This window comes from Pipistrellus kuhlii, unplaced genomic scaffold (assembly GCF_014108245.1).
Source record: "Pipistrellus kuhlii isolate mPipKuh1 unplaced genomic scaffold, mPipKuh1.p scaffold_m20_p_10, whole genome shotgun sequence".
Classification (NCBI taxonomy): domain Eukaryota; kingdom Metazoa; phylum Chordata; class Mammalia; order Chiroptera; family Vespertilionidae; genus Pipistrellus; species Pipistrellus kuhlii.
In genome coordinates this window covers 13129661-13154317 of record NW_023425405.1, presented here as the reverse complement: position 1 = coordinate 13154317, position 24657 = coordinate 13129661, and the positions used below count along the sequence as shown (strand labels likewise).

General features: G+C 45.3%; 1 protein-coding gene and 1 long non-coding RNA gene across 5 annotated transcripts in view; one reads left to right on the top strand and one right to left on the bottom strand.

The window, feature by feature from the left end:
• Positions 1-9063, bottom strand: part of MKLN1 (muskelin 1) — a 303397-nt gene extending 294334 nt beyond the window's left edge. For 2 of the 3 annotated variants that reach the window (XM_045576809.1, XM_036427159.2), the window contains exon 1: positions 8946-9058. The gene's annotated coding sequence lies outside the window, so the exon portion shown is untranslated. Of the gene's footprint in view, positions 1-8945 lie in introns of all 3 variants that reach the window. The other variant, XM_045576813.1, reaches the window with a different exon arrangement.
• A 133-nt stretch (positions 9064-9196) lies between these two features.
• LOC118712931 overlaps positions 9197-24657 on the top strand; it is a 62790-nt gene continuing 47329 nt past the window's right edge. For both annotated transcript variants that reach the window (XR_004986181.2, XR_006740725.1), the window contains exons 1-2: positions 9197-9493; positions 10398-11556. This is a non-coding gene — a long non-coding RNA (uncharacterized LOC118712931). The remainder of the gene's footprint in view (positions 9494-10397; positions 11557-24657) is intronic.

The following is a 24657-nucleotide window of genomic DNA, read 5'->3' as shown; positions in this document are numbered from 1 at the left end:
GTTGGCACCAAATTAAATCAGGGAGCAGAACCTCCTTGCTTTTCTGAGATCAGGTTTGGTTTGCAGCAAAGTTCAAGGGAATATGTCTTATTTATTTTTTGAGGTCCAAAGGTACATTCTACTATCTTTCTGTATCTCTGTCTGTCTGTCTCTCAGTGTCATTGTCTCTCTTTCAAATTTAATAAATTTCTAGTGATTATTTATTATGTGTGAGATGCAGGGCAAGCCCCAAAGATACAAAAATAAATAAAATAATCCCAACTCTCAAGGAACTCAGGGTTTATGAGAGAAACAAGTTATAATGACCTTCTTGGACATTTTGGCAACATTAAACATGATCCTCTTTAGTCTTCTCTTGGTTTCTTTGGCCCCATAATTTCCTGGTTTTATTTTTCTGGTTTCCGATTCTCAGTCCCCATTGCCAGCTCTTTCCTTTTATCCAATCCCTAAATGAGCAGAGCTTAGTCCCGAGCCTGCTATTCTTTGATTCTATCTTCCCTTATTAAGCAATCTTCTCCCAAATTTATAAACCCAGTTCTAGCAGCTCTTGTGACTTCAGGCCTGAATCACAAGCCTGCAGTAGACATCACCACTTTCTATTTGCCAGGCTGGGAAGAGGGTGAGCATTATCAGTAAGGGTGAAAGTTGGTACAACCTCTATGGGGGACAATCTGGCAGCATGTATCACATTTTTAAACATATAAAGCTTTTGACTTAGCAATTCTACTTTTTAAAAATATATATATTTTATTGATTTTTTTTTACAGAGAGGAAGGGAGAGGGATAGAGAGCTAGAAACATCAATGAGAGAGAAACATGGATCAGTTGCCTCCTGCACACCCCCTATTGGGGATGTGCCTGCAACCAAGGTACATGCCCTTGACCAGAATCGAACCTGGGACCCTTCAGTCTGCAGGCCAATGCTCTATCCACTGAGCCAAACCAGTTAGGGCTCTACTTTTATATACTTATCCAATAGACATATTCACACATGTATTGAAGGATGACTCTTTTAGGCTCTTCACTGACAGATCTTAGAAGAGTCATCCTGGGAATTCTGTTATTGTCTCAGGATTCTCCATCTTGGTGATTGACACCTGTACTCATGCATCTGATCTTGGAGGAATTCTCAAGTCAACCCTGACACTACCTCCCTCTCCATTTAAATGGTCAAATTTTTAATAATAACTCTTAACATGGATCAGTTCTCTTCCTGTACATGCCACTACCTTAGTCCAGGAAACCATCATCTCTGACTTGAGTTGCTAAAATACCTTCTCACCTGGTCTCCCCATATCTGCTCTTGCCCTGCTCTATTTTCTCTTCTCACAGATGTTTCTCAAAAAAAAAAAAAAAAAAGGTTAATAGTCTTTAAAAAGAAATACAATGCTAGCAAAATACGTGTTGTTCTTCATTTTTTAAAAATGTAGCAATGTATCATGAAGATCTTTTCAGGTCAGTACACTAAAGCACTTCGCAATTTTTAAACAGTTGTCTACTTTCACTTACTATGTGTACTGGTTAATAATGTGGATTTTTTTGATAGATGGAGTTACACATAGGTTGATGTAAATGTGATTTGGTGTGTACGCTATTTTATAGTATGACAGCAAGCTTCAAAACTTTATATGTCAAATATTCTGAAGGTATTTAACGTCATAGATATTTTTACACTTAAAAATGTCAAATTTTGTGCCAAAAAAAAGAGCATTTGAGGGAAGTTGTATTTATTTCTTTATTTTGAAATAAAGAAAAGTGCTGCTGAATACTTCGAGAAGCTTATGGTGAACATGTTCCATCTCAAGCTGGTTTAAATGCTTTAAAAATAGTGATTTCAATGTGAAAGACAAAGAATGTCTAGGTCAACCAAAAAAGTTTGAAGATCAATTACAAGCATTACTGGATGAAGATGCGTGTCAAACTGAAAAACAACTTGCAGAAAGATTAAACTTTGCTCAGCAAACAATTTCTGATCCTTTATAAGCAATGGGAAAGATTTCAAAGGAAGAAAAATGGGTGCCACATCAACTGAATGAAAGACAAATGGAAAACTGAAAAGTCATTGGTAAAATGTTGCTTCAACAATTGAAAGAAAGTCTTTTTTTGCATCATTTTGTGACTGATGATGAAAAATGGATTTATTTTCAGAATCCCAAATGCATAAAATCATGGGTTGATCCAGGTCAACCATCAACATGGGCTGCAAGGCTAAATCCCTTCAGAAAGAAGACAGTGCTCTGTGTTTGGTGGAATCAGGAAGGTGTGGTGTAAGATTGATTTATGAGCTTCTAAAACCACGTGAAACTGTTAATACTGATTGCTACCAATAACAAATAATCAATTTGAACCACGATTTCATCGTGAAATGACCAGAATGGGCCAGAAGACACGGCAAAGTAAGTTTGCTTCATGATGACGCATCATCACACACTTCAAAACCAGTTAAAGACACGTTAAAAGATCTTGCCTGGGAAGTATTAACCCACCCGCTGTATTCATCAGACCTTGCTCCTTCAGTTCAATGGCAAATTCACTTTTTGAACAACACTTCAAAATGTACGAAGTGAAAAGTTTGGTCTTTGAATGGTTTGCCTCAAAACAAGAAAAGTTCTATTGGGATGGTATCCACAAATTACATGAAAGATGGATAAATGTCTAGCTATTGATGGACATTACTTTGAATAAAGAACTTTTAATGTTTCTCTTGAAATTATCATGTTTTCTTTGATTACAAAATCTGCATTATTAATCGGCACACCTAGTATATATAACTGTACCATAATTTATTTAACCACATCTCTACTGATGGATATGTAGGTTGTTTTCCATCTTTAGCATAAATAAAGCGTCAGTGAAGACCCTAGAATAGACATCCTTCAATAGATGTGTGAATGTATCTATTGGATAAATATTGTATATAAAAGTGGAGTTGCCAGATCAAAGGCTTGTACTTTTAAATTTTTGATAAATACTGCTCGGTTGCCCTCCATAGAGGTTTCACTATTACTGACAAAGGTCACCTACAAACAAAGTATGCTATTAAACTTTTTTGTTGTTATTAATTCTCACCTGAGAAAATTTTTTTCTATTGCTTTTCAGAGAGAGCAGAAGGGATGGAGGGAGGGAAACATCGATGTGAGAGAGATACATCAACTGGTTGCCTCCTGCATATTCCCAGAGCCCCTAACATGATCAAGAAGCAAGGCTACAACTCAGGTATGTGCTCTTGACCGGGAATCGAACCCATGACTCTTCAGTGTGTAGGCCGACAGTCTAACCACTTGGCAACACTGGCCAGGGAGCTACTGAACTTTTTTATTTGTGCCAACCTGATATGTAAAATACACATCTCTTTGCATTGTAATTTGTATATCTGTTGTTATGAGAAAGGGTGAGCTTTTTTTTTTTTTTTTACATATTTAAAAATCAATTCTATTTCTTTAACTATAATCTGTCAAACTCTTTGCCCAATCTCCCAGGGTTTTAGCTGCTTTTCTTATAAATTTATAGGAGTGTTTTAGATTCTTTTTAGATAATCTAATATCCAGGTTCTTTCAGGCATCCTAATATTTTTTAAAGTCACAACATAGCCATTTTCCCTAATAAAAAATAATCATCAAATGTTAACTCCATTATAGGGGAGCTCATATGAAGTGTTCATGTGTAGATGTTATAAATTGCTTTGCAGAAGTCCTGATTTCCTGATAATAGCCTGACAAGACTGCCTTATACCTATAGCTATACTATTTAGTTTTTTTAATAGCCCTGTGATCTACATATTATTATTAATCACAATGTGAACCTCAGAGAATATGAATGCCCAATGTCACACAGCTAGTAACTCTCCCACTCCTGGAATCTTAAAAGCCTAGTAATCCATCATCCCTGGCCATCCCTCAACCACACCAGGCTCTGATGCTTGGTGCCTCTAATTTCTAATAATCAATTATTCCTCTTTTTTTCTCCTACAAACATCCAATGAACATTTTTAAGTGCCTAATATGTGCCAGAAATCCTCTTAGGGTTTAAACAATAAAAACAAATAGTAATAAAAGTTTCCAAAACCAGTTTGGCTCAGTGGTAGAGCGTTGGTCTGCGGACTGAAGGGTCCCAGGTTCGATTCCGGTCAAGGGCATGTACATTGGTTGTGGGCACATCCCCAGTAGGGGGTGTGCAGGAGGCAGCTGGTTGATGTTTCTCTCTCATTGACTTTTCTAGCTCTCTATCTCTCTCTCCTCCTCTCTGTAAAAAACAAAACAAAACAAAACATACACAAAAAAACAAATAGTAATAAAAGTTTACTACTCTGAAAAAAAAAAGACATGGGATGGTTGGGAAGGTAGACAGATACTTTTGTAAGGGCAGCCAGGACAGGCCTTTTTGAGGAGGTAACATTTAAACAGAGAATGGAATGATCAAAAGACTATTTCAGGAAAAAAGGAAATATCTGTCGTGAGTCCTTTAAAACAAGAGCAAATCCAATGTGGCTGAAGAGTATCAAAAAGGCCAGTGTGGTTGGAGTGGGGGGCGGGGGCAGTGTTGGGAGAGGAGACTGAGGCGGTAGTCTGGGATGCCACATAGGGTTTTGTAAAGGAGTCTGGACTTTATTCCAAGTGCAATCAGAAGACATGGAGGGATTGTAAAAAGAGAAGAAATAAGATCTTATTTATGTCTTATGCTTTATACAGCTCTGGCTGTGCTGGGGAGTCGAAGCAAGTAGACCAATTAAAAAGCTATTACAGAAGCCCAGAAGATGGTTCTTATATATGGGTGGTAGCAGTAGAGATAGAAATAGATTGTGAAAGTGTTTTTTGAAGGTAGGGTTGCACTGAATTCCTCATGGATTGGGTGTGAGGACTGAGGAAAAGAGAAGGATCATATACATGTGTTTTTCAACTTGAACAACTGGTGGATGGTGATTTAATTTGAAGGAGAGGGTTTCACAGAATAAAAAGTTTGATATTGCTGTATTATTTCCTTTTTTTCTATGCAGCCTTAACAGCCCATAATTTTACTCTCTTCCCAATACCTTTATTTCCCCCTTCTCCTTGCCATTCAGTCCATCCAGAACTTCCTCTATCTACCTCCTCTACTCCCCAATCCACTGCAATCTGGTTACTACCCTAATAAACTCCTTCTTGCCAAACACAACAATGACCTCCTTGTTACTAAGTCTGAGGACTTTCAGTCCTCGTTTTTCTTGACCTTTCCCTAGCATTTAATACTGTTGCCAATTCCTCCCTTGGCTTTTCTGAAACTATTTGTTCCTGGTCCTGCTACCTCTCTGGATGTTCTTCCTTTGTATGCTTGTTTTCTCACCTTTTAAATGTTGGCATTTCCATAAGGTTCCAGAGTAGTTCCTCTCCTCTTCTCATGCTATACCTTTTCTGTTGGGTATGTCATCTACTTTCATAAACCATCTCATTAGCACATTATGATGATTCTAGCATATCTCTCTCTCCTGAGTTCTATTCTTCCCTATTCAATTACATAATAGAAAGCTTCACTTTGATATTCCACAGGCACTTCAAACTCAACATGTTTCAAATTAAACTTATTACCTTCTCTCCTAAACCTATGTTTCCTCCTGAAGTCTCATCTTGGCAAAGGGTCCCGCTATCCTCCCATTTACCTAAGTCATAAATCTCCTTCTATTCTGATCATACAGATAAAATCAACAATAAAATTCAGTTGATCCTATTTTCCTAGACATGTCTTGAGTCCTTCTTCTCTTTCCATTCCCATTCTTGCTGCTTTAGTTTAGATGTCCATCATTTGCTGCCTATAACATTAATGTCCTAACTAGTCCATTTGTTTACAGTGCTACACTAATAAATTCTCCAAACTGTAATGATCTTTCTAAAATGGACATCCTCCTTAAAATTCATCAGTGGTTCTCCATCAGCCTTAGGATGAATTGAAACTTCTCAGGAAGACATACAAGACCTTACTGATCTTTCCAGGTGTATCCTTCAGAACTCCTGCCATGCATCCACAAAATCTATTAACTGAGAATCTACTACTTTCCTGGGCACGGTCCTTCTCTCCCAACTCTCTGGGTAACCTTTTCACCTCCAGGACTTCACACAGAGTACTTAAAAACAACAACAAACAAACCTGGAATATATTTCTCTTTAACTAGCCCACTTGTCTGGATTACTTCTACTTATCTTTCAGAACTCCTCTTCGTCTTCTATGGTTAGGGACCTTAACTATGGCCAGCCACGGTTGGGTCCCCCTCTGAGCTCTCTTGTTGTCTCACTGTGATCAGTTGTGTACTTATCTGCCTCCTCATTATACTGTAAGTTTCTTTGAAGCAGACTATCTTACTTGTCTTTGTATTCCTAGTGTCTAGCACAGTACCTGACACAGACCAGGCATTCGATAATGAATAAATCAAGTGGCAGAGTGGGGTTTTAAAGTCGGGTTTTTTCTCTCTGGCACAAGTCTCACATTTCTTCATGCTACTTCTTAATATCTTGAATCTGAAAATTTCAAAAATCTGTGCTAGGTATATGTTTGCCTATCAGTAATTAAGACACAGGTAAATAGATATTAGCTCCATGAGGATTCAGGTGATTGTTTCTTGTGTAACCCTTCTTCACCATTCCACCGTTTTGTTCATCAAAGTATTTTGGGTTAACTAAATCTAACATGACTTAATGCCCTTTCCATACAATTTTATATCCTTTCTGTTGCTTCTACAACATCACTACACAAGCAGAGTAAGTACATTGAGAGTAAGACTGATTTCATTTTATTGTCTGAAAATGGACACTAAAAAATGATGTAACAACAGCAACTCACTACCCATTACACTTTCCTCCAAGGTCACTATGGATACGTATTAAAGTTTCAGTATCAAAATTTAACATTGCAAAATCCAGCTAAAATTGAAATTCAATATAATCTCAGAATTTTGTAAATGGAAGGAAACTTAGACACATTTGAGTCCAGCACTGTGGTTAAGCTTCCATGAGAAAACTGACAAGAGAAGAAAGGCCTGGACTGGCTCGCCCAAGGTCATCTGGTCTATAGAAATGGGAGCAAATTTCCTAACTTTCAGTCACATGACCTTTCCTCAATGCCAAATACATCTTACCTTTTCCACCTTAACAAATGATCTACACCAGAACCCACCAAACTGTTTACATAGTGCTTATCTTTCTGATTGCCTTTGTGATACCCTTGTTATAGAGAGGAAGGAACTGGGACAACAAGCAAGGGACACAGGGGACTGGGAAAAGACAAATAGTCCACAAAGTGATGGGCTCCTATTTGTAGTGTGGCCTTGTGATCACACGGTGCTCTCTGAGCGCCCCAGTGCTAACCCTGTGCTCCTAGGGCCTGGATTCCACCCAATTCTGTGCCTTATTTGGCCTAAATGATTTCTCCAGCTTCAATGTGTATTTTTTGGGCTTCATTTTAGAAATATCATCCTTCAATCTACCCTCAACTTGAGTTTGTTTTACTTCTAAATACCAAGGAATGAAAACTCTGGGTAAAAAGGAGATAAAGATGATGGGTTTTCCTAAACTTTACATTTCAAGAATGGATTCCTCAAATGGCAACGGGCAGTCTACTTTATTCCTCAAATGATGACATGTTCCATGCATATTAGTATTTTAATTGGGCTAATTTGTTTTCACGGAAAGCACGATTTCTTTCCAGGAGGATGGGTTTGATAATGTTTTACCAGCTAGTGCTACGAAACCAAATATAAACCAGTTCTGAGAAACAGGAAGTGAACCTGACTGGTCTAGTCTTGCTGTCCCTGGCAGTGACGCAAATACAGAAATCAAATTAGGAAAACAAGATACGTGGGTGTGGGGCCATCGATAATAAAGCAGGATGCTACAGCACAGGCAGGCACACTCTCCACCAAACGCCATTCATTTTAATAACACCCTGAGAAATGCGACTTCCACAGGACGCCAGTGATTGGAAAGCAGGATGAGCCCCGGTTCCCTAGCAACAGCATGTGCTTGGGAGACAGTCATTAGCCTCTCTGCGAATCCCACCCGCCCCTTACTTTTCCTGAATACATGACTGACAGTAAAAATAAAAGGTGTTTCAGAAAACACTCTAAAATTTCCAGGAGGGAAATGGAAAGGAATAATTAATAATAATAACAATAATAATAAAAGGTTTCTCTGAAAACTGCACTCAGGTAAAATAAAATAATATTCCTGTGTGCCCAGCCTGTCCCTGCATCCACTGCTGTCAGTTCTGTTTGCGAATCCCCTAGGGTAGTGGAGGTGGCACTGTGCAGGGGTGAAGGCGGTCCCCTCATCCAACAAGAATCATGGTCAGATAGCGCGTGAATAGATAGCAGGGTGGGCAGCTTGTGTGGGGCGGAGGCTGATGGGGATGGTGAGGGAGGGAATAGAAACGCAAGGTCTTCTGTTCCTCTCAGCAGGATAAATGACTCTGTTGGAAGGAGGGTGGTGAGAGGAACGAAGCTGTTCTTCCCTATTGATTGTTTAATTGCTCCAGTGGCTGTTTGTCGGAGGCCACTGGCCAAGAGCATTATTATTTTCGTGGCTAAAGTGAGGCTGGGCAGGTGTCCATACCGTTTCCCACTTTTAAACAGGTCAGCTTCTAAGGCTCAGCCGGGCTGCAGGAATATGGTGCACGTTGGCTTTCACTACTCAGCTCTCCCGTAAAGAACTGGTGCTGCAGGGCGGATGGACGGGTCTCACACCCTGAATGGTTGCCTCTAGCCCTGTCCTGGTTCGGGGATGCACAACGCTTCTGTAGCCTGAGTCAACTGCGGGGCCGTTATACTCGGACGGTCATTATTGCTGCGTTTTTCTGGTCAGCCTTATCATGGCCTAGGTCCCTTTCAGCTGGACACACTGGGCTCCTTCCGTTGTCCCCACCTCCCCACCTAACGCCCCTACGCGTTCCCTTCCCAAGGCGACCACCTGCGCCGCCCCACTTACCATCTGCCCGTGGGGAGGGCCCCCGAGGTAGCGGAGCCCTCCCTGCTCCGGGGAGGCTCGGGGGAGCTCGGTGCTAGCCTCCAGCCCTTCGCTAGCTACGGGAGAGATCAGGTTCCTCCCCTCCTCCCCCTCCAGCGCGGCCGCCCTCTTCTTGCATGACACAGCAGAACCGCAGCTGCTGCAGCAAGTCCCAACCATCCGCCCAGGAAGCGCCGCAACCCGGCAGGGCTCAGGAGGGGCGAAGGGGGGCGAGGCGGGGGCCACCGCCGAGGGGGTTCTTGCCCCCCACTTTGCAACACGCACTTCTCCCCCCCCCCTCCCCAACCCTCCTCCCAGGCCAGGGCCACCGACCCAAAACGTGGCTAAAGGCGACCAGGCCGAGCTGTTGAGGAATGCTGGGGTTTGGCGGCGGAAAGGATGGGACCAGAGAGAGATGGGGTGCGAAGGAGACCCCAGTAAGGGCAGGGCTTTGCAGGCAAAGAAGGGGAAGAAGAGGCCAAGAAGTCAAAGGCCAGGCTGTGAAGGAGAATAAAGGAGGTCAAAGAGAGGTAAGGAGGTAGGGTTGCTGAGAAAGGAGACCAAGCTGGAGGGGGGGGGGGGGGTAGGAGGGGGAGAACTGGGATGGGAGGGAGCTGCAGCGGAAGGAGGCCTGGGAGGGAGTATTTGGCGAGGCCTGAGCTAAGTACCCTGGCAACATGGGGGCTGAATTGGGAGGCAAGGGAAGAAAAGAGGAGAGGGATGGAAGAATGACGCATTGGATGAGAAGGTAAAGACTGGGGGCCATGCTGTGGAATTATTAGAAGGGATGTCTGCGAGCTCATTCATCATGGCTGATGAGGTGGAGAGAGATAGTTAATTGAGGCAAGGCCAAAAGAAAAGGTGATGCTGCTCTTAGTTGTATGTGAAGTCTTTAATAATTCTGCCAATTCAAACAGGGAGATTTCCTTATAAATGGAAAAGCACGAACTGTAATTACGGGATGAAATCTCCATGGTCCACACAAATTTTAAGGCAGGTATTTGGGATTTAAGTCATCAGTCCATAAAAGGGTTGTGATTAATAATATAAAAGGCACTCAAAACCGATGTTACAGTATCCACATATCACTGGACTTGAAGTCTTTCATAGTGGTTATTAAATATTGGAAATGATGACAAATTTTTGGTTCAAAATATTAAAATGTTCATCGCTCTCTTTCTTTCTTTCTCTCTCTCTCTCTCTCTCTCTCTCTCACACACACACACACACACACACATACACACACACACCTGTAATTTCTAGTGTCTAGCATGTAACGTGTGATTAAGGGAAAAACGTGATTCCCTGATCATTTTATTTCCCACCAGCACTCTATGCCTTTGACAGCAGACCAGCTGCTCCTCGCCATTTCAAAGAATGTGGTCAGAAAGCAATACAGAAACTGCCACTTCGGGTTTTGTCTGTACCTTCCAGGTCGTATCTTCGTGTGCCTCACTTCCTGACACAAACAAGTTTTCACTGTTGTAAGCAACAAAGCCCTAATATAGCTGCGGGGGGGAAAAGAAACCTGCATCGCATTTTTTGTTCTCCTGCAAAGCATCATTCACAGCTACGGAGCAATGTAATTCCAGAAAGCTTTAAAGCTGGTGGTGATGGTAATTATGTATCCAATGCCCGATTCTGTTATTATTGCCCTGTCATTTCTGTTCTACCCAAGAGCTGGCTGAGCTCACAGAGGTACAGATCAGGCTTTTCTTTTTGACCTGGTAAAATGTAATCGCACCTGATGGAGAGAACCCATTGCTCTTGGGGGGAAATAAAAGTGGGAGCCGCGAAATGTCATTTTCACAGAGCGTGGGTTTTTGTGACTGTAGGGAAGGATTGAAGGACGCTCCTTCTGTTCGGTTTTTCTATGTCAGGAGCCTAGGCTGCTCGCGCACACAGACGCCACAGCTCCCGGATGCTGCGGCTCCCTTATCCGGGCTCGGGCAGCGCCGGGAGCCCCCCGCACCCCCCCCCCCCCCAGGACGCCGCGAGGGGCTGGCGGTGGGTGGTGGTGCGTGTGCCCAGCCCGCGGCCGCCAGTCCTGCCGCCGCCGCCGCCGCCGCTGCTGTTGTTGCCGCCGCCGCCGCCGCTGCTGCAGTCACGTGGGAGCCCCTTTAAGTTTCCATAGAGAAGCCTCTCCGGTGTCACATGATGGACATGATATAATGAAACAACACCGTGGAGAGGGAGGCATTCGGCGAGCCCACGGCTACGAAAACAAGTGAGTGCGGAGAGGTGGGAGGAAGAGAAACTACGCCACCGCCCCTGCAGCCGAGCCGCGCGCCGCCGCAGCGGCAGCAGCGGCAGCAGCAGCGGGGCGAGGGGAAGGGGCGCCGCCGGGGGCAGGCGGGGAGGCTGCGGGACCCGATCCCCGGCCCCGGCCCGCAGACCCCGCCGCCCACCGCGGAGAGAGCGGCTCCCAGCTGCCCGCAGCCGGGCCCGCCCTGCACCTGTCTCCGGGGCCTCCGTCCTCCCCGTGACGATCTAGGGGAAATTCTAGAAGAAGACGCGCTGCAAATACTACGTGCGCATCGTTTTCTGAGGAAAGAGAAAGGGATCTGAGCCGCCGCGGGTGCTCTGCCCCAAGGTAAGTTCTGGAAGGCGGGGAGGGCTCGGGGATGGGGATTTGGATCTCGGTTTAGACGTCTCCCCGGGAGGGAACGGCGGCGCGGATGGGTCCCCTGGTCCAGCAGCCACCTTCCCACCGGGGACTGTTATTTCCTCTCCGCACGCGGCTCCCCGGGGGCCCCTCGCCTGCCCCCCGGGAGGGAGGGGGCCGCACGCAGGTCGCGGCCGGGGGGGGGGGGTGCGGGAGGAAGGCGGGGGTCCTGGCGTTCGCGGCAATGCGGGGCCATCTCGCCATGTTTGCGTGGCTCCGATCACTGTCCCCCCTCTTTGAGGATCCTGGATGCCACTTGCTCCTCCGGAGCTGCTGGCGGGTGGAGAGCTTTTTTTTTTTTTTTTTTTTTTTTTTTCTCCCAATGTCCGCATTCCAACTAATGTTGCGCAGATAAAATTCAAACTTGAGGTAAACAGGGGGGGGGGGGGAGGAGGGAAAGGAGGGGAGGGAGGGAGGCTGTTTCCATTTCGAGATCCCACCTCTTCCCTCTGCGTAGACCGACATCCCGAACCCCCTGAGCCCTGGCTCGTGCCCCCCACCCCCCACCCCCCACCCCACCACCCCACCTACCCCACCTTTGGTGTCCACCCGCCATAAGGCGGCGCAGGAAAGGGGGGGCGGTGTTGCTTCTGGAGGACGCGGCGCCTGGTTCTCGGAGGGAAACGCGCCCCTGTCACGGGGGCTTCTGGCTGCGCCCTCCTCCCGCCGGGAGGTACGTGGGCCGCCTAGGGGGGTGCTTTGGAGCTGGGGGGTGTGGGGGATGCCGCCCCTCTCCCCCTTGCTTTAGGGAAAGAGATGGGATCGCTCCCGCCCCACCCTGGCGCGCGCCCGGGAGGCGGGCTGGGGGCCTCCGGTGCCCGCGGGCAGGTGGGTAGCAGGTGGGTAGCAGGGGTGTGGGGGGCACGTCTATTTGTCAGTGGGTGAGGGAAGGCTGAAGGCGAGTGGATGGGCAGAGCTGCGTCTTGTTTTCTGGCGGATTAAAGAGAAAATGCAGCATGTTCCCACCCCACTCCTACCCCTACACCTACCCCCACCCCTATCCCTACCCCCACCCCTACCCTTACCCCCACCCCTATCCCCCGTTTAGATGTCGGGTTCGGCTGGAAGCTCGGCGCAGGGTGAGTGGGGATGTTTGAGGGCGACAGGGAGCTTGGTCAGGCGGGAAGCGAGGCTTCTGACAGCTTGTGGGCTGGAGAGGGGGGCCGGGGGGCGAAAGGGGCGGCGCCCCCGGGGTGGGAGCTGGCTGGGGGTCCGCAGCCCGGGCCGCGGGCGTGCGGGGGGCGGGCCCGGGAGGGTCTGCGGAAGCGCCGGCGCCCGGGAGGAGGACGAGTGCGCAGCCAGCGGAGCCTGACGGGCTGACACTGGGCGGCCGGCGGAGGCGCTGGGCCGGGGGGAGGCAGGACCCGCGCGGGCCCGGCCCCCCCTCCCACCCCCCCGGAGCCGTGGCGACGGTTTTATTTCGAGCGCGGGGTGCGCGCTCCCGGGTTCTCCCCGCGAGGACCGTTTCCGGGCGCCCCCCCCACCCCCCCGCCCCGAGCCCGGGCTGTAAACAGGGTGGCGCCCTCTGCCCTCCGGCCCCGGGGCTGCCGGGGCGCGCGGCCGGCGGCGGCGCCCGGGGTGACGGAGGCGCGGCCACGGTTCCGGGCGGAGGCGGCGGGTACGCGCCCGTTCCCCGCGCCCCCCCCGCGCGCCCCCGCCACCCCTGTTTGTTGTGATGGGGCCCGCGTGCAGCGGGCGCGTGTCAGGTCACGTGCCGTGGGCGGAGGGGGTGCGGGGGCGCGCGGGGGGGGGGGCGCCGTGACGCAGCGGCCCGGGGCCAGCGGCCATTGGGGGCCGTGGGGGCTGCGGGGCCGGGGCGAGGGGGCGTGTGCCCTGGCGGGTATGGACCGTGGGGGGAGCCAGGCCGTGGCCCTGGCCGTGGCCCCTCTGGGGGCCTACGCGGACGTGGGTGTCAATTCCCAGTTCGTCGTCACAGCAACCAGCCTGCTCGCTGATTTGGTCCGAAATCTACAGATTTCACCGGCCTGTGTATTTCTGGGCACGTAGGTACCTACCGGTAATTTGTCCTTCATCCCACTGCACAGGGTAAGCATCTAGAGGCGGTTAGGGGAAAATGAGGATGCTCTACCCAATCCAGGACCAATGGAACCCCAATCCAAGGAGGGTTTGGGCACTATGTATTAAAAAACCCCTCCCTGGGTGCTTTTGATGTAGAGTGAGGGGGTGACAGTTTACAGAGAAAACCAGCTTAAGGGAATAGTAGTGAAAGAATCCATCTGTAGGAATGAAATGATAAAGATAGCTAACGTAGCAACATTTTTTGATCAGTCACTGCGTGGGGTCACTAATGAGCTGGCGTTGAGCCTGCGCAGACATGGATGTACATACTCGATGGAACACTGTTTGCCCATTTTACAGTTGGGAAACTGGGGCTCCGGAGGTTAAAATTGGTCAGTGATGACCCTGGAATAGTTAGTACCCAGGTTAGGCTGACTTCAGAACTCATACTCAACCGTTACATACGCTGCATTGGAAAATATACCTTCACCTCCGGGCCACATGTTTGTGTGACGAGGACTGGTTATTTGCTTGCCTATGGGCCAGCGAGTTCATATACATCCATTTACATATTAGGTATTTTTATCGGGTTTTGCTTGTTCCTAAAACCAGGAGAATCACTCGGAAATCAAGAAACGCCTATAGGCTACCAATATTTCCCGAAATTTCTTGTGAAGAGAAGAATGAGGGTAGCCCAGTAACTTGAAAACACGTTCAATGGGAGGTGTTGTTGTTGTTGTTGTTGTTTTGTAGTAAATAAATAAACATTAAAAAATATTTTTATTGATTTTTTAGAGAGAGGAAGAGAGGGGGATAGAGAGTTAGAAACATCGATGAGAGAGTATCATCGATCAGCTGCCTCTTGCACACACCCCGCACTGGGGATGTGCCCGCAATCAAGGCAGATGCTCTATCCACTGAGCCAAACTGGTTTTGACTTTTTTTTTTTTTTGAGACTGGAACACATATGTAAAGTGAAAGGGAAGAGTCCAAAAGATGCAGATATTTCCCTAGGATTTACAGGAAGCCACAGAAACCCTGTAGCCATGATGTCGTTTTGATGGTCACATGCTGGCCATAGCCCAAAGTACAAGGCAGTGTACAGAGTAGCGTAAGTTCTTCCATGAAAATTTTGGAGGAAAACGGCTACTTTGGTCTGGAATACAGAAGCATAACTTCTATAGCCCCATTCTCCCTTGGATTTCTTTCATTTGTTTCTTGGGTAAACTCGGCGGGAATATTTAACTCTGGGGGTAATCCGTTTGTTTTGAAAATGTGTTCATTGCTCTGTTTTCCAAGGATATTCCAAATAAATCCACAAGCAATACAGGTTTCCTGAAAACAGGGTTACAATTTAAATGTTTTTGTATTGAATATGTATTACTAAATGGTACTGTCCCCCTCCCCCCCAAAAAAAAGAAGTCTTGGTGGTCCTACCGATGATTGCCATCCAATATTGTTAGCTGTATGGTAGACATAGGCATAGTACTTGTCAAGTTTTAGGGATTGGTTTTCATGTTGCTTGCAAGTTTTGCTGAGGAGAGTTGACCAACTGACCAAGGCAAGCTTGACATAATCCTAAGTAGTGTCATGTTGAGGTCTGGCATGGAAATAGATCCCCAGCCCCACATCCTTCTCTGTTAACACTTGTCTCCAGCATTGCCAAACCACTTGTGGTTCCTTTGCACAGCTCTGCCTAGGTTTCTCTTCCTCAGCGTGCCTCCTTCAGGAAATTTCCTCTGGTTTCCTCTCAGAAAACGCTTTATAAACGCCCTCTCTGTGTCACCCCTATGTCTGGTACACACATGCCTCACTGTGTGTATCACTATGTGTCATTGTTTTTGATTACAAGTTTGTCACCCCTACTAAGTTGAGCTCATGAAAGGTGGGAAGGGTGATTATTTACCTAGGAGGCACTTAAGTTGGTTGCATGGGATGGGATTGACTTTGAGTTGCATTGTTAGCGTCACCCATCTTCATTCTTAACTGTCCTCACCAGCTCTGCTGCTACGTACTGGGCCAGTAGTCGGCAAACTCTTAGTCAACAGAGCCAAATATCAACAGTGCAACGATTCACATTTCTTTTGAGAGCCAAATTTTTTAAACTTAAACTTCTCCTAATGCCACTTCTTCAAAATAAACTTGCCCAGGTCGTGGTATTTTGTGGAAGAGCCACACTCAAGGGGCCAAAGAGCCTCATGTGGCTCGCGAACCACAGTTTGCCAACTACCATATTGGGCTAAAGCACATCCATGCACAGAGAATACAGAATACTACCAACACGTTCTTATAAAAGGAATAGGAAGGACAGGGCAAAATGTAATCAGTTTTTCATTTGTTTCTTAATTTTTCTCTTGGTTGACCAATTGGCCAGCATGACTTTTCTTGGTTACTTCGGTACACTGGGAGAGATTCTCAACATGATCACTTTTCAATTTATTTAGGAAGGAAGAAATGATACTCCATCGCCAAAGGACATAGTTTTATGTGCCATAGCCGAGTACAGGTGTTTCATAACATCTTATTACACCATAACTTTCAGATTTAGTATGATCAGAGGTATTTGCAGAGCAGCACTGCCCTGTAGCACTTTCTGAGATGATAGAAGAATGATTATAATGATATCTTTTTAATGACTTAGGAGTGATAGTCACTAGCCATTTGAGGCGATTGAGCACTTTTAAGCTTGGCTAGTGTTACACAGGAACTGAATTTCTAATAGATTTAAATATAACTAGCCACAAGTGGCTAGTAGCTATTCTATTGAACGGTGCAATTATAGAGTATTTGACAGGTAAACATTTAGGCTAAGGTATTAAAATCTTGAATCATTTTTTAGGGTTTAGCACTATGCTTCCCATTCTAAGTTATTTTTGAGGCCTTCATATTATAGAACATTTGTGTGTTCTGTGAGCCTGTCATGTAGTTGACTGGTCTCCCTCCACTCCCCCCCCCCTCTCGTTTTTTTTAAGGAGCAGAGTGATTATGAGTAGTTATTTATAAATAAAATGGATTTGAGCCCTTGGTGTATAAAACTAAATGGAAGTCCCATGAGCTAACCAGTATATTTCTCTAAGATGAATTGTTAAGAGCAGGCAATTTATTTGTCCTGCTGGCCATTGCATCCCCCGGTGCCTTGTGCAGTACCTGGTACATTGTGAGTACTCATAAGTATTTGTTGAAGGGATGAATGTTAAAATTAACCCCCTAATTTAGCTTTTCAGGGGTATATTGTGGAGCTGAAGAGGAGGCCGAGGACCAGTAACTCCACTGAATATACAGTTCTTCCAAGGAAGGCAATCTCTCCAGGGGAATTACTGTTAACTCAGTGACTGATTTCTTTCTTGTATGATAAGTAGCAGGCATGGTTACCTTTATTTGATGATGGATTGAAAAATAAAGTCACAAGAAGGTTTGGCGCTCAGGTCGTAGAGAGTTGGCAGTGTAAATCAAGTTGAGCAGTTAGTTGTTTCTGTTGCCTTGTTCATTCAACCACAATTATTCTTTAGAGAAATAAAACCAGGCACTGATCTACGTTAGTTAGAAAGTTTGGTTTGTAAAATCAAAGGTAGTAATACGTGCTAATGGAGTCTGAGAAGAGGACTGAAATACCTCTTGTATGGCATGCCATTGGGTAAACAGCGTTATATGAGAAACAGAGCTGGAAACACCTCTTAAACCTCTAAATCTCAGCCTGTGGTTATCCTAACACCCAAAACTTCTCAAAGACAATATTTGAAACATAAATGGAAACAGATGTTTAGTTGTGCAGATAACCAACACTAGACTTTGAAATCCTCCTATCTAATGAAAGAGTAATATGCAAAGTAACCATCACTCTGCTCCACAAGCCATGCCCACAAGCCAATCAGAGCGTGTATGCAAATTAACCCCAGCCAAGATGGCTACAGCCACAGAGGCTTGGGTTTCTTTGGCAATGGAAGAAGCTAAGTTGCGGTTGCCCTAGCAGGACTAAGATTCCACTTCAGGCTACAAAGTTTCAATTATAGAAGGTAAATCAGAAAAGGCTACCTCCATGGAGCAAGCAGGAGGCTTGGCTCTGCTCCAGGCTACAAAGTTTCAATTGTAGAAGGTAAATAAATTCCAGATACCAGGGCCTCCACTTGGGTCACCGGGGTGTGTGGCTGGCCTGCAAATCATCACTGGCCCCTCACTCAGGCCACCCCATGCCCCAAGGGAACCCCACCCTGAACTGGGACACCTTTAGGGGAAAACCAGCTGGCCCCCACCCGTGTACCAGGCATCTATCCTATTTAATAAAAAAAAGTGATATGCAGATTGACCATCACTTCAACACACAAGATCAAGATAGCTGCCCCCATGTGGACACAAGATGGCCACCACAAGATGGCCAGCAGGGGAGGGCAGTTGGGAGGCACCAGGCCTGCAAGGGAGGGCAGTTGTGAGTCATCAGGCAAGTAGGGGAGGGCAGTTGAGAGGGACTAGGCCTGCAAGGGAGGGCAGTTGAAGGCAATCAACCCTGCAAGGGAAGGCAGTTAGGGGTGACCAGGCCTGCAGAGGAGGGAAGTTGGGGGCAAATGGGCTGGCAGGGGAGCAGTTAGACATCAATCAGGCTGTCAGGGGAGTGGTTAGGGAGTGATCAGACTGGCAGGCAGAAGCGGTTAGGGGCAATCAGGAAGGCAGGCAGGCAAGCAGTTGGGAGCCAGCAGTCTGGGATTGTGAGAGGGATGTCCAACTGCCCATGTAGGCCCGACTAAATGGGCAGTCGAACATTCCTCAAGGGGTCCCAGATTGGAGAGGGTGCAGGCTGGGCTGAGGGACACCCCCTCCTCCCCATGCAGGAATTTTGTGCACCAGGCCTCTAGTATTTATATAAAAAGGTATGAGATACATCAAACATCTATAGGCTGAAAACTGTAGATTCCATTTCATGTGGTAGAAGCAGTATGTGGTGCAGAGCATGTGGAAGGTGATGCGCACACAGCCTTCTCTCTGTTCGGGCCTCAGGCTTGCATACTCGTGGTGCTCAGTGTGGCTGGCTCACAGGCCTGTCCTTGTTCCTAGTTCACAGGCTGCCTTATCATTCTGCCATAGTGTGACATTTTCTTTTTCGGGGGTGTGTGTGTTACTTTCTCTTTTAGCAATTTCTGGCCTCTTAGACCTTTATGATTGATTACTCTTTTACTTTCCCTTTTAGCAATTTCTGGCCTCTTAGTTCGTTATGATTGCTCTTCTAACACCTTTGGTGTGAACTTTTTTGGTGGAGGGAGAAGTCCCCAAGCCAAAAACAAACCATCAGCCATATGTTCCAAACATGTCTGCTGTTGCCCTCAAAACTGAACCAAACACAACAATAAAAAGACAACCATAAAAAGAACCAAAACACAACCATAAAAAGATGAAACCAACCGCTGCTGTCAGCAACACAGTTAACCCAGGCAACCAAACAAATGGGGGCTATGAGATTTGAGTTGTTGCTTTTGTGGCAAGGTCAGTAATATGAAGCCTCTGTTTAGGTATTAAATGTAAATTACATAAGACAAACCTTTATATTTTGCCTAACTATATAGCAGTGACACAAGAATTCATACTGCTTTATAAATCTCAGATCTGTTTGGCCTAGAAAATCCTGTTGGGCAACTTGGATTCAGGTGTATCATTTTAAGAATCGTTTTGAAAGTTTATTGAGAACTATCTCTCATGATTTGGTCGTTAACGGTATAAGAATTGAAGGAAGTAACTGGCTTCATATCTTTCTCTTCAGTGGAGTGGCTGGATTGGATCGGTGGTTCTCAAACGCTAGTGTGCGTTCGAATTACTGAGGGCCTTGCTAACACCCAGTGTGCTGGACCCCACCCCAGAGTTTCTGACTCAGCCGGAGTAGGGTGGGCCTAATAATCTGCATGGCTCACAAGGTCCCAGCGGGTGCTGCTATTGTGGGACAGAGCACTGCATTTTGAGGACCAGCGGATTAAATAATCTAAAGTTTTGTGATTCTGTGCTTGTTTCCCCCCCTTTTCAAGTTGCAGCATCTATTCTTCGATTTCTGCAACACATGGCATTTAAAGATGGCTAACTAGCAAACTGAGTTTTAACCATTTGAAATGGGTTAATTTTTATTTTGAGAGTATTTGAGAATTCTCGAAAACTTTGCGAAAACTGGGGGTCTCCTAAATCTCAGATTAGGTATACTTACCCAATAGTAAGTAGAGTCTCTAGTTAAAATGTATTGAAATATTTCTCATGTTCTTGAATGACAAAACTATTTGCTGCTCCTTAAACCTAAATATAGTATCAAATCTAATCATGTACCTTTTAATACACAGATACAGGGTGTGATGGGGGCACCTTGCGTAAGTGTGGGCTCACTAAATAAAGTGGCTTTTACAGGACATGTTCTGGTCCTAGTTCTCTGGGTTCGGGTCCACAGTTGACTCTCGTAGTATTATTAGCCTGGGTGTCCTCTGAAGATAACTGCTCATAGAAGGGTCATGGTTGCAGGAAGGAGATGCCCGTCAGGGGGATGAAGAGTAAGTCAGGGCACACCCATCCCCCAATTTGAGGACTTTGGGGAACAGTGGAGGCTCTGCAGTTTCTAAATGAAGGGGGAAGCAGAGATACGAGGAGGCATCTTAAAGCCACACTCTTCTTATCCAGAGGGTTCTTATCCAGAGGGCACTCAGGAGAGGTTCATGGAGGTGCCAAGACATTCTCACAGGTGGTGCCCTGGAGGCGGTCCAGATTACCTCCCAGGTGCCCGGAGTCAGGTGGACTTGAGGTTTGAGGTGAGGTGAAGTGAAGCTTGATATCTTATCTGAGAAAAGGAAAATGAAAAATAATAAATGGGTGAGGAGTAGGCAATGGGAAGGTAAAAATGAAAGCTTTTAGGTTTTTAAATGTTCTAAAACTTGATCTGTGTGTTAAGACTAGGCTAGTTAATAGCACAGACTTCTTGGTTAGAAAATAAATTAATGAGTTTTCCTTTTCATTTCTGCTGAATACTTGAGAATATCACCAGATGCTGTTATTTGACCTAAATCAGATGCCTTTCAAAGTCATGAGTAGTATTCAGCCAGTGCTTACTTTTTAGGATCGTTAACTTATAGTTTACATCAAATTCCTGGAAGGTACATGCGACCCCTATTACTGGGTGTGTTTTATGGACTAGGAAACAAATCCTTTGTGTAGCACAGGCCACAAAGCTGGGCTGAGGCCAGGAGATATCACTGCTTTTTATATCTAGTAGTTTTAATTTTAACCTAAAATTCTGTTTTCTAACTGCTTATATAAAATGGTGGAACCTTACATCTTAGAGTTGATCTACCATCTATTTTACTCATTTTAAACTATTTCATGGACGCAGCCTTGCATTTTGAGCTACTGTTTATTTTTTTTGAGAAGAATGACACATGATTTGCAGTCATTTCCTGACTGAAATATCTGTGACATAATTTTTGTAACTAAATCTGTGAAATTGTTGTGACTTCTTTAGACTTCACGGTTTGAAGGTAGGGTTGGCAGTCTATAGGACGAGTGCTGGGCATGGCCCATGGGCAACAGAGGGAAGGAGACTTTTGTGTGATCCCCTCCTTTTTTATTTATTTATTTTTTAGTATTTTTATTGATTTAAGAGAGGAAGGGAGAGGAAGAGAGAGAGAGAAATATCAATGTGATGAGAGAGTGTCATTGGTTGCTGCATCCTGCCTACCCCCTACTGGGGATCAAACCTGCAACCCAGGCATGTGCCCTGACTGGGAATCAAACATGACCTCCTGGTTCATAGGTTGTTGCTCAACCAAGGAGCCACACCAGCCGGCATCTTTCTTGAAGTTTCTCCCCCTCCTTTTCCTCCCATGTCTTAGCGTTAAGACCCTTTTCTTCAGTGTAATCACACTAGCACTAGGCAACATCTGCTTTTGGTGTCCACATCTCCCGAGGGTCCTCCCTTGCAACTTCTGACATTTCTGTCTCTCTCGCACCAGCCTTCTGGCCTCTGGAGAGCTGGGCCTCCTTGTGCATTTCCTTCATGGCCCTGCCTCCGCATCTTCTTCTTCCTTGCCCTGCCGGAAGTTCTCTTTCGGTGCTGTGGCTGGTCTTTTTTTGGCTGGTGGGAAGCGTACTGAAGTAGAATAGTGTTTGCCCTGATGGTTCGTGGGTGCCTGCCACTGGATACTGTGCTAGTGCTTTACATCCCTTCCACTAACTCCAGCTCCCACCAGCTGCTGGATCGTGGGAGAGTGTCCCACTTTGTGCCAGAGGCTCCTCGTCTGTAAAATGAGGGGTTAGTGACTCTCTGGCCCTAAAGGGCTATGATTGAGATTATTCACATCATGGTCTCATTGTAAATCATTACTAAGAGTACTTTAGCTTTTTGAAAGATACCTGTTAAACAAGACTGGGCTCAGTGTAGAGGGATGCTTGAACACGGGACCAGGAGACCCAGGATTCCTTAGTCAGACTGTCCACAGTGTGTCCTGCTGCTTTTTCCTTCAGGAGTTAGGGATGGTCTCAGGGCGGTCTTCTCTGTCCTTGTGCTGTCTGTCTGCACCGGAGACCTGAGTGTTGAACCGCAGTGCTCCACTTGGGAAGGCTTGTTGACCTGATATTTGGGAGATTCTGCTGCTACTCATCTCCATGATGAAAGAGCTGGGCTTCTGAAGCATCCTTCTGCTGATGGTATTTACACAACTGGGGGAGTTTCCGGGAGCCTGCTGAATACTTCTATTTATTCTCAAACAACTCATAAAAAATTCTACCTCACAGCTTTCTCTCGCAGAATTGTACATGGCCTGTGACCTTGAGTGCTTGTTTCCTATTTTTAGGGGAATTTTTGTTAGTACTGAGTTTTTTCTGTAATGCTCACATGGACACTAAGCTACTTATCTGTTCACTACCAAGGTCACTGACAGTTGTTTTGTTTTCTGTGATTATATTGATGTAACGTGTTCATTGCACATGCTGTCCATTTTCTAAAAACCTATAATTATATCTTTTGTTTATGTTCCAGAGAGAGTAAATATTTCTTCATCTTTTTCTATTTTTTTTTTTTTTTTTTTTTTTTTAGCATTTCAAAATAATATAATACCTCTACTTACAGGCTCTATCCCAAAAGACTATGTGATGACTCTTCAGTTTTTAGTGATTATTGTCTGAAATGCAAGTACTTGATAACAAGTGAAAAGTATTTTTTAAGTAAAATGCCATTTCTTTGGATTTTAACTTTGAAATCTGTTTTCCATTTCATGCCTTTTAATTAGTAAGTGTAAGGTTACTATGCTTGTTGTGTTTATAGGCTTCTATTTTCATGGCAAAAGACATAAAAATCCTCCTTTTCTTCCACTTTTAAAGGCTTTGGAATTAAAATTCCTTCGGCTATTAATGTAATCTAATTATTTTTGAAAAGGCACATAGGAGTTTGCTCTTTGCCATATATATGTGTGTGTGTGTGTGTGTGTGTGTGTGTGTGTGTAAATTCGGTCAATGCATTTTTCAGGCATTCTTCATTATTAAATTTTTTTCCAAGAAGAAAGTTTTGCAAAGAACGAAACAAATGGTAATCGGAAGGGGCAATATCAGGAGAATATGCAGGTTGAGGGAGAACTTCCCATTCCAACTGGCGCAGTTTTTCAGCAGTGATTCTTGCAGTATGCGGTCGTGTGTTATCGTGGTGAAGAATTACGCCCTTCCGATTAATCAGCGCGGGTTCTTTTTCTCTTAAAGCTTGGGCTAACCTTTCCAATTGGGCACTATACACTGCACTTGTAATGGTTTGGTTAGATGGTAAAAGTTCATAATGAAGAATTCCTTTAAAATTCCACCAAACACACAACATCACTTTTTTCGCATGCAAGTCAGGTTTTGGCATGGGCTGTGGAGCCTCATTTTTGTCCAACCATTGAGGCCGCCTTTTCAAATTAACATACAGCACCCATTCTTCATCTCCGGTAACAATTTGCTCTAAAAACGGCAAACGGTTTTGACGAGAGAGGAGTGAACTGCAAATTGTGACTCTTTGATTACGGTTGTTGTCGGTCAACTCATGAGGAACCCATTTTCCAAACTTTTGAACTTTGCCAAGTGCACGCAATTGATTGGAAATTGTTTTTTGTGAACAATTTAAAGTTGTCGCAAGCTCTTGTTGGGTAATTTGAGGATTTTGCACCAAAAGAGCTTGAAGAGCTTCTTGATCAAAATTGGACGCATGGCCTCGACCACTCTTGTCATCTAACAAAAAATTTCCCTCGCGAAATTTCTCAAACCAACGCTGGCATTTTCTGGCGCTAACTGCATCTTGACCAAGAGCACTACAGATGTTTTTTGCAGCCTCACTTGCTTTTCTTCCTAATTGGAACTTGTAAAGCATGCAGTGCCGAATATGCTCTTCATCCGCCATCTTCTTAGCCCTAGTTTTGCAACAAAAACCAAATCAAACACAAACTTTTTCAAGCAAAACTTGTTAATTGCACTTCACACGTTCTGTAGATACCACGTGTTTGAAGGTTATGTCCATACAAGTCAACGCCAAGCAAGATTTTAAACGAAAGTTTAAAAACGACATTAATTATTACTAGACCCGATAATAAGACTGACTGAACTTTGGGACCTTCTCCCATTGCTCAGGAGTAGTTTCCATGCCTTTTTTTTTTGTTTAAGAAAGCACGTTCTTTCAAACAAATTGTATACACCTATTACGTGCATCCCCTTTAACTGTAAATTACAAGAGAGTTACTCATCTGGAGTTTCTCTCTGGGTGTCCAATGCATGGACCACGAAATTGTGAGATACAGTAAATCTCTGAGGACCACAAAGAATAGTCTACACAAGGAGAGGGAAGGGAGAAGGCTGAAGCAGTAAGAAGACTCCTAGGAGCCATGACATTTGAGCAGTTTGAAGGACCAATAGTTAAGAATAGCTACAGAATCCTGGCTGGTGGCACAGTTGGTGGGAATATCATCCTATACACCAAGAAGGTGGCAGGTTCCATTCCTTGTCAGGGCACAAACCTAGGTGGCGGGTTTGATCCCTGGT